Genomic DNA, 10888 nt, shown 5'->3' with positions numbered 1-10888 from the left:
CCCGGACTGGAAGCACGGCGGCGGCTGCCTTGAGCAGGGCCGGGACTGGAAGCACGGCAGCGGCGGCCTTGAGCAGGGCCCGGACTGGAAGCACGGCGGCGGCTGCCCTGAGCAGGGCCCGGACTGGAAGCACGGCGGCGGCTGCCCTGAGCAGGGCCCGGACTGGAAGCACGGCGGCGGCTGCCCTGAGCAGGGCCCGGACTGGAAGCACGGCGGCCGCGGCCCTGAGCAGGGCCGGGACTGGAAGCACGGCGGCGGCCTTGAGCAGGGCCCGGACTGGAAGCACGGCAGCGGCGGCCTTGAGCAGGGCCGGGAATGGAAGCACGGCGGCGGCGGCGGCCCTGAGCAGGGCCCGGACTGGAAGCACGGCGGCGGCGGCGGCCCTGAGCAGGGCCCGGACTGGAAGCACGGCGGCGGCCTTGAGCAGGGCCTGGCCAGGGTGCACGGCCGCTGTGGCGAGCCCGGCTCTGATCAGCTGGATGGCTGTGAATAGTAGCGGTGGACTCGGATGCGTGGCTACGGAGACCTGGGCCTTGTGAGGTGGCGCGGCGGAGGGCAGGGCCTGGCCTGGCTGCTTGACTGCGGAGCGTGGGACCCGACGGGGCGGTGCAGCTGCGGAGGGCAGGGCCTGGCTCCAGTGCACGGCGGCGGCTTTGAGCAGGGCCTGGTGCTGATGCGTGACGCCTGCGAGCAGGACCCGGCCTGCGTGCACGGTGGCGGTCAGGGCCTGGCTCAGATGCACGGCTGCGGCGACGAGCAGAGCCCTGCTCAGCTGGACGGCCATGAATAGCAGCGCCGGACGCGGATGCGTGGCTACGGAGACCTGGGCCTGGCGGGGTTGCGCGGCGGAGGGCAGGGCCTGGCCTGGCTGCTTGACTGTGGAGCGCGGGACCCGATGGGGCGGTGCAGCTGCGGAGGGCAGGGCCTGGCTGGGGTGCGTGGCTGCGGCTTTGAGAAGAGCCTGGCGCAGATGCATGGCGCCTGCCAGCACGGCCCGGCCTGGGTTCACGGTGGCGATCAGGGCCTGGCTCGGGTGCACGGCCGCGGCGGCGAGCAGGGCCCGGCTCAGCTGGATGGCCACGAATGGCAGCGCCGGACGCGGATGCGTGGCTACGGAGACCTGGGCCTGGCGGAGTGGCGCGGCTGTGGGCAGGGCCTTGCACCGATGCACGAGTGCGGAAAGCAGGGCCCGGCGAGCTGGCACGGCGGCGGAGGGGAGGGCCTGCTGCTTCGGCCTGGCTTCGGGGGGCAGGACCCGGCGGGGTTGCCTGGCTCCACCGAGAAGCCTGAGAATGGCCGCGGCTGTGGGGCTCGGGCCTCGGAGAAGATGGCAGCGAAGGCAGCGACCCCTGGGGCGCAGCAGCCCCGGGAAACATACTGCGCTGCGGAGGCTTCCAAGCCCGGGCCTCCTCCTCACGTCGGGGCTGCTTCCTCCCACCGCCCTTCCCTGGGCTCGCGGCCTGGGCGGGACGCTGGCCAGCGCCCCCTGGAGCTCGCCCGACGGCGGCGGCCCCACGGCCCACAGGCGCCCTCCGGGCGCCTCCGCCCCGCTCAGGAACCACACCTCTCAGCTCCGCGCGGGGACCCCCGCTTCCCTGGAGGTCGGGGCGCCCCCTCTCCTCCACACAGTCCACGGAGGGCAGCCCCGGGTCCTCCCCAGGGAGTGAAAAGGCGCCGGCGGCAGCCACGTTGCAGGAGGAGGAACCTGCTGGGCCACCTCGTAGGGCGCCACCACCTGACAGAGCCGGGTCGCTCGAGACTGTGGAGACTGAGGCGCCGGGATCAGGGTTGCGGGTCCCACGGGCGTCGCCAGGGACAGAGGCGACCTCGTTCTTCGGCCCTGCGGGCACCTCACCCTGCTGTGGCTTCTGCTTCTCCTCACAGGACGACTGGGTGGCCATCGCGACAGGTTCTCACTCACAGACTGAAGAGCGCGGCTGCAGGCGCTGCCTCAGTGGAGCTTTCATCGCGAGGAGTGAGGTGGAAGGGCGGGAACGCTGGGGTCTTCACTTCTGATTGGTGGGCTGGGTGTCATGTGACCCTCATCTCGTGGGGCTCGGGCCACCCTGGCTCCATCTAGCGCACAGCAGGAGGGTGTGCTCCACACCTCTGGGCCCCGCCCAGCTCGGCGTGGCCCCGTCAATGCTGTGAATTCCGCATCCTTACCCGGGCCCCTACAAGTGTGTGTGTGTTACAAAAGAGGGAGTGGGGGCGGGGAGGCTGTTTTATAATCAATTTGAATCACCACAAAATCAGCTTAGCCTGTCAGCACCACTCTGGGGGCTCGACCCCTACTAGCCAGTGGTCCCTCCTGAAATATGGTCCGGACAGAGTCCGTCTGTGACACCGAAGAGGACAGTCCCGGAATACCCCCTGGGCATCTGGATGAGTCCACTTGGGGGTCTGGTTGGGGAGTGGCTTGAATCAAGGCAAGCAAAGGGATGGAGCCAACATGGGGGTCTTGGCTCCGGATGATGTCATGCGCCAGGAGGGAATTTAGAATTTTCCAGTAAGATGCTTCCCCCTGCCTTGCCCCCTGAACACAGAATGTGGTTGCCTGGGATTGAGGGTGATGCTTAAATATGCATCAACATTTGTATAGGCAGCATAGTAATCCACTGATGAATGTGCATTAATTTGTTTGACCTACCTAGTTTCTGTTAATATAAATTTATGCTGTGATGCAGAGGCTTGAAGTTCAATATTTGGACACATTATTAGGAATGGGCTGCATGTTCAGTACCCAAAAATAGAAAAGCAAATGTAAGAAAGTTAGCACTGGGAATCTTTACTCGTATTTTAGTGGAAGAGCCATTCATATATATTTCACAGTTTATTTTATTTTCTGAAATGGAATCACTTATCCACAGATATTGTTTGGTAACCTGCTTTTTGGGTCTAGAAAACACTCTTTTCCATGTCAATAAATAAACTTCAACAGGGCCATTTTTGAATACCAGATATTCCATTTACAGAAGCAGCTTAAATTTTTAAATGTTCCAATATTGACCAACATTCACATTGTTTCCAACTTTTCACTCTCTAGAACACATCACTGTGAGGCACATACTTCTTAGTAGAACTTTTTCATATTCTCAGTCTTGTCCTTCTTATGGAAAAATTTCCACAAGAGGAAATTCTTGGTATAGGCCATGCACATTTGTAATTCTTAGATTAAAATATTAGCAAGATGTTCTCCTGACAGTCATTTTGGCTGAATGGGATGGGATGTTTACTGGACCGAATGAGCATTTGGAGTGAAACACAATGCAAAATAGAACAGAATGGTATTTGGAGTGTTAAATAATATGGAATGGAAAATGGATTTGAAATAGAATACAGAATGGGATGAAATGGAGACTGACTGCAGTGGAACCTGGAATGAAATGGGGAATGGAATACAGACGTGAACAGGATATGGAATGGAAAACTGAATGGGATGGAAACATAATGGGAAAATGGATGGAAAGGGGAATGGAAATAAATATCTAATGGGATGTGGAATAAAATATATATTTATACACACACACACACACACACACACACATATATATGTATATATATATATGTGTGTGTGTGTGTGTAATGTTATATGATAAAAGGAATAAAATGGAACATACAGTGAAATAAAATATTAAAGAAAATGGGAGGGAATCAAAATTAAATAGAAAGGAGTCATAGAATGGAACAGAACATGCAATGTCATAAAATCAGTGGATTATGGAACTTGCACTATAGATTTAAAAGTACCAGAATGGAATAGAAACAAGTAGAATGAAATTTGGAATGAAATATAGAATACAAGGTTATGAAGGATGAAATAGACAATGAATAAAAATGAAATGTAATGGAATATGGAAAATAAAATACTGATGAAATAGAAGATGTACTTAAAGGAAGAACAAATGAATACAGAGCATTTTGGTCATCCGTCACTCCACAACTTAACTGTCACGGAGCAATGATTATCTGATCATGCTCAGACATTCTGGAAAGGTAGAATTCAGAGAAGGCAGAATGGAGATGGCTTGTCTCCTCTCTGAGGCCTCAGCTGGGAAAACTTGAATGGCTGTGAGGTCATGAAGGAAGGACAACAAACAGTGATGACCCTTAGATTTTGGCCATCGTATCTGGGTGGGTGGTGGGGCCACTTCCTGGTTTAGAGAAGACTTGCAGACTGGGGACACAGTGGGAATGGGCGATTCTCACGGGAAAAAAATTCTGGAAGAATAAGTTTTCTTTGCCTCATACTTTATATTCAGAATGTTTATGATGAACATAGATTACTCTTACATTCAGAAAAACACAGCTATTTGCATTTTGGAAAGCAACTAATTTGTGATGTTTAATTATGATTTAAGCTGTTGTCAGAAACCAGGTTCTCTCATAGGCTACCAGATGGGCTTATACATTCATATCACCCTGTCAGATGGAAATTTGACAAGACATATAAAAAGTCTTGGGCATATATCTGGAGGGAACTCTAATTCAACACACTTCTGATAAAAAATTCTTACCAAAGTGGGTATAGAGGGAACATATTTAAACATAATAAAAGCTATTTATGACAACCCATGGCCAACATAATATTCAAAGGTGAAAAGTTGAAAGGCTTCTTGCTAACATCCGGAAGAAGACAAGGATGCCCACTCTCACCACTTCTATTCAACATGGTATTGGAAGTCCTAGCCGTAGAAATCAGACAAGAAAAAGAAATGAAAAGGATCCAAGTTGGAAGAGAAGAGTTAAAATTGTCACTATATGCAGATGACACGATACTACATGTAGAAAACCCAAAAGGCCCCACACAAAAACTGCTAGAGCTGATAAAAGAATTTGGCAATGTAGGATACAAGATTAACGTACAGAAATCAGTGGCATTTCTTTACACTGACAATGAAATATCAGAAGAAGAAAGTAAAGAAACAGTCTCTTTTAAAATTGTATCCAAAAAAGATAAAATTCTTAGGAATAAATCTGACCAAGGAGGTGAAAGACTTATACACAGAGAACTACGAAACGTTGATTAAGGAACTTAAAGATGATTTAAAGAAATGGAAAGATATCCCCTGCTCTTGGATTAGAATTAATATTGTTAAAATGGCCATACTGCCCAAAGCAACCTACAGATTTAATGCGGTCCCTATCAAATTATCCAGGACATTTTTCACAGAACTAGAATAAATAATCCTAAAATTTACATGGACTCACAAAATACCCAGATTGCCAAAGCAATGCTGAAGAAAAAGAATGAAGCTGGAGGAATAACCCACCCACTTCAGACAATACTACAGAGCCACGGTAATCAGCATGCACGCACGAGGTGCCGGGTTCAATCCCCACTACCTCTATAGTAAATAAATAAATAAACCTAATTGCCTCCCCCTCCAAAAAAAAAAAAAAAAGTTAAAAAAAGAAAAATGCAAATAAAAACTACAACGAGGTATCGCCTCATATGAGTGAGAATGGCCATCATTCAAAAGCCCACAAACGATAAATGCTAGAGAGGCTGTGAAGAAAAGGGAACCCTTCTTACGCTGTCGGTGGGAATGTAGTCTGGTACAACCATTATGGAAACCAGTATTGAGGTTCCTCAAAAACCTAAAATTAGACTTACCGTACGATCCAGCAATCCCACTCCTGGGCATGTATCCGGAGGGAACTCTAATTCAAAAAGATACCTGCACCCTAATGTTCACAGCTGCGCTATTTTTTAGTGGTCAAGACATAGAAACGACCTAAGTGTCTATCAACCGATGATGACTGGATAAAGAAGCTGTGGTATATTTATACAATGGAATACCACTCAGCCATAAAAAAGACTAAAATAATGTCATTTGCAGCAACATGGATGGATCTGGAGATGGTTATTCAGAGTGAAGTAAGCAAGAAAGAGAAAGAAAAATACCATATGATATCACTCATATGTGGAATCTAAAACAAAGAAAAAGGACACTATGAATTCATCTACAAAACAGAAACAGACTCACAGACATTGAAAAACAAACTTATGGTTACCAGGGGGGAAAGAGGGTAGGAAGGGATAAATAGGGATTTCTATATTTGCAGATAGTAACAGCTATATATAAGACAGATAACAAGTTTCTTCTGTATAGCACAGGGAACTATATTCTGTATCTTGTAGTGACCTATAATGTGATAATTTCGAATCTTATAATCACCAGGAGTATATGTGTGAAGTAAATTACTTCATTTTAAGAGTTAATTCTTCCTCCACAATCAACAAATGGTTTTCAAATACTAAACATATTACCCTTTGCTTGAGAAGTGATATACCTTAAGAGTTGTAATTTCAGCTCATTCATATCCCCTGGAGGGATATTCCACCAGTATCAACCCATCATCATCTATCTCCTGATTTTCACCTTTCTGATCAAAGATTTCATTTCCAGGTATTTACATATTTGGGTAAAATTAAGAAAACTGTGGCCCATCACACAATGTATCTGATTATACAGAGTATGGTCGACTAACCAGGTCGTTGCAATCTCCTTACCCTTCCAGTGACTGGTTTACTAATGGGCATTCCCTACCTTAGTTGTAGTCGATGAGCTATGCGTGCCAGTCTGCTTGGAGTTTTGGGGAAAGTCTTCTCTGCTCTTAAATAAATAAAAGAGGGACAACAGATTGTTTACATTAAAATCTAAAACAATGTGTATATCTGATACTATAATTCATAAGTAAGTTTAGGATGCTTGCTAGATATAAGGTCAATATTACAAAATTCAATTGGATTTGCATATACTAGCATTACAATTATAGAGAGAAACAATTTAAATGCCATTTATTATAGCATCAGAAAACAGTAAACACCTAGGAGCAAATCTAATGAAGGAGCCCCAAGACTTCTGCCCATGCATAACATGACATTTCTGAGAGAAGCTAAAGAAGATCCATGTGAATCAGAGATATAGCATGTTTATGTATTAGGAGACAATAATTAAAAAGTGACTTGAAGAGAAATTTCTTGTGAAGATGATCTACGGATTCACTGCAATTCCAATCAAATTCATAGCAGTTTTTTTTTTCTTTTGAAAATGGAAATTGCTTCTAAATTGTATATGGACAACAGAGATCCAGGAACAGCCAAGGCTTTCTAAAGATAGTGTGGTAGGAGCACAAGAAAAGACAAATAGACCAGTGGAACAAAGGGAAGGGTCCACGAACTGATTCACACAAGCATGGTCACCTCATTTACAACAAATGTGCTACTGCAGTGCTCGGGGAGGTGGGGGGGGGGGGAGGACAGCCTTTTAAATAAGTGGATCTGGACTAATTAGATATCTAACAATATGGGGAAAATTAACTTTGGCCCCTACTTACGAAGTACACAAAAATTAATTCTAGAAGTTAAAGCTTATAGAAACGAACAAATGAGCATATCTTTATGATCTTTTGGTAGGCAAAGACACTGAAAATAGGACACTTAAAGCTCTCACAATTAAGAAAAACATCAATAATTTGGTTGTTATCAAAACAGGGACTTGGGTTCATCAAAAGACACGTTTAGAGGATAAACCTCAGAATGGGAAAAAATACTGGCGGCATGTATATCCCACCATTGTTTTATGTACAGGATATAATGCCTCCTAAAATCAAGAAAAAAAGACAATGCAATGAAAAATCAGTTATATATCTATATATGTCTATGTCTTTATCTATATCTGTGTCTCTATCTATCTAATATATATACACATATATATATATAGATAAAAGATCTATCTATCTATCTATAGAACAGGACGTTCACAAAGTAAGACATCCAACTAACTGACCAATGAACAACAACAACAACAACAACAACAACAAAGCTGCTCAACCTCACTCTCTAGGGATAAGCACTTTAAAATCCAGGTGAGATATCACAAAGCATCTACTAGAAAAACCAAGAAAACTAACAATATCAAGTATTGGTGAGGATATGGAGGAACTGTCTAATGCTGGTGAGAGTATAAATTGGTCCCACCACTTTGGAATACTGTTTGGCATGATCTATTAAAGCTGAACATGTGCATTCTCTATAACCCAGCAATTCTCTCTGTATTAGTTGTCTGTATTTATTTATTTGGTGGGGGAGGTAATTAGGTGTACTTATTTATTTATTCTTAGAGGAAGTCCTGGGGATTGAACCCAGGATCTCATGCATGCTACTCATGTGCTCCACCACTTGAGCTATACCCTCCCACCGTATTGACTGTCTATTCATGTATAACAAACTACCAAAAATCTAGCAGCTTAAAAACAATGTGCATTTATTAGCTCACAGTTCTGTAGGACAGAAGTCCAAGGCTTTGTTCTCTGCTCACTGTATCACAGGGTGAAATCAGGTGTTGGCCAGCCTACGATTCTTCGTGGAGGCTTTAAGGAGGAATCCCACTTCCACAATCATTCAGATTACTTGCAGAATTCAGTTCCAGTCTCAGCTCTTAGAGGCTGCCCACAGCTCTTTGACCCATGGAACCCTCCATACAACCTCCTACACTTGAGTTTCTCAGGAGGGGCCTAGGTCATTTTAAGGACTCACTTGATATAGACCTGCCCCACCCAAGATAGCCTCCTTATTTGGAAAGGAAACAGTCACCCGAGCCCTGGGAGCTCAGAGAGTACCACACCGAATCAACCCAAAGAGGAACACACCAAGGCACATAGTCATCAAATTGACAACAATTAAGGGTAAGGAGACAATATTAAGATTAGCAAGAGAAAAGGAACGAATAGCAAACAAGGGAACTCCCACAAGGTTATGAGCTGATTTTTCAGCAAAAACTCTACAGGCCAGAAGGGAGTGGCACGATGTATTTACAGTGATGCAAGGGGGAAACTTACAACCAAGAATACTCTATCCAGCAAGGCTCTCGTTCAGACTTGATGGAGAAATCAAAAGCTTCACAGATAAACAAAAGCTAAAAGATTTCAGCGTCACCAAACCAGCTTTACAACTAATGTTAAAGACCTTCTCTAGTAGTCAAACCATAAGAAAAGACAACAGAAAGAAGACAGAGAAAAAAAGAGAGACCTACAAAAGATTTCTTTGGCTGTTCGGGGTCTTTTGTGGTTCCTTATAAATTCTGAGAGTGTTTGTTCCAGTTCTGTGAGGAATGTCACGAGTATTTTGATAGGGGTTGAGTTGGATCTGTGGATTGCTTTGGGTAGTGTGGCCATTTTGATAGCGTTGATTCTTCCAATCCAAGAGCACAAGAAATCTTTCCATTTCTTTGTGTCATTTCGGTTTTCAGAGTATAAAGGTTACCTCTTTGGTTAACTTTATTTCTAGGTATTTTGTTGTTTTTGATGTAATGGAAATGTCTCTGCCAGTTTTAAAATTCTGGGTTTTGAAGTGGAAAAAAAAGTGAATGAAGGGCCCACAAATGGCAAAATATCCTTCTTTTTTATGGGTGAGTTGTAATCCATTGCATATATGTATGCTGCATCTTCATTATCTATTCAACTGTTGATGTGCACTTGGGATGCTTCCATGTCTTGGCAATTATAAATAATGTTGCTGTTAATAGCAGGGTGTATGTGTCTTTTTGAGTTAATTCTTATTTTGTGGTTGCCTTTATTCTTTTGATATCTATGTAAGTTTGAAAAGCTAAAGCTCTATAAACGTTCTTAGAAACAATAAATAGTACATATATGTAAACTAAAAAGTATATGTGCAGTTAAAAAAAAAAAAGATCTATCAAGCCATGAAAGACATAGAAGAAACTTAAAAGACACACTACTAAATGAAAGAAGCCAGTCTGAAAAGGCTACAAACTGTACGATTCCACCCAAATGACATTCTGGAAAAGACACAGCTACAGAAACAAGAAAAGGATCGTGGTTTCCAGGGGTTTGGGGAGAGGGAGGGAGGGAGGAATGAATAGATGGAGCACAAGGGATTTTTAGGGCAATGAAGTTATTCTGTATGCTACTACAGTGGCTACATGTCATTATGCATTTGTTAAAACCCATAGAATGTAAAACATCAAGAGTGAACCCTAATGTAAACTATGGCCTTTGGTTGATAATAATGTGCCCATGTTGGTTCTTCGATTGTACCAAATATGCCACACTGATAAAGGATGTTGAGGGTAAGGGAGTATGTATGCGTGGGTGGGGAGGGTTACGTGGGAACTCTGCATTTTCTGCTCAATTCTATTCTGAGCCTGAAACTGTTCTAGAAGAATAAAGTCTATTAAATTAAAAAAAAAAAGAAGTCCACAAACAATAAATGCTGGAGAGGGTGTAGAGAAAAGGGAACCCTCCTACACTGTTGGTGGGAATTTAGTTTGGTGCAGCCATTATGGAAAACAGTATGGAGATTCCTCAAAAGACTGAAAATAGACTTGCCATATGATCCAGCAACCCCACTCCTGGGCATATATCCAGAGGGAGCCTTAATTCAAAAAGATACATGCACTTCAATGTTCATAGCAGCACTGTTTACAATGACCAGGATATGGAAACAACTTAAATGTCCACCGACAGATGACTGGATAAAGAAGTTGTGATATATTTATACAACAGAATACTACTCGGCCATAAAAATAAAATAAAATAAACTAATGCCATTTGCAGCAACATGGATGGACCTGGAGATTGTCTTTCTAAGTGAAGTAAGCCAGGAAGAGAAAGAAAAATACCATATGATATCACTTATATGTGGAATCTGAAAAAAAAAAAAAAGATAAAACAAACTTATTTACAAAAGAGAAACAGGCTCACAGCCATAGAAAGCAGACTTATGCTTACCAGGGCGGGAAGGGGGTGTGAAGGGATAAATTGGGAGTTTGAGATTTGCAAGTACTAACTAATATGTATGAAATAGATAAACAACAAGTTCATACTGTATAACACAGGGAACTATATCCAATATCTTGTA

This window comes from Camelus bactrianus, chromosome X, assembly GCF_048773025.1.
Source record: "Camelus bactrianus isolate YW-2024 breed Bactrian camel chromosome X, ASM4877302v1, whole genome shotgun sequence".
Taxonomy (NCBI): domain Eukaryota; kingdom Metazoa; phylum Chordata; class Mammalia; order Artiodactyla; family Camelidae; genus Camelus; species Camelus bactrianus.
This window is presented reverse-complemented; position numbering follows the sequence as displayed.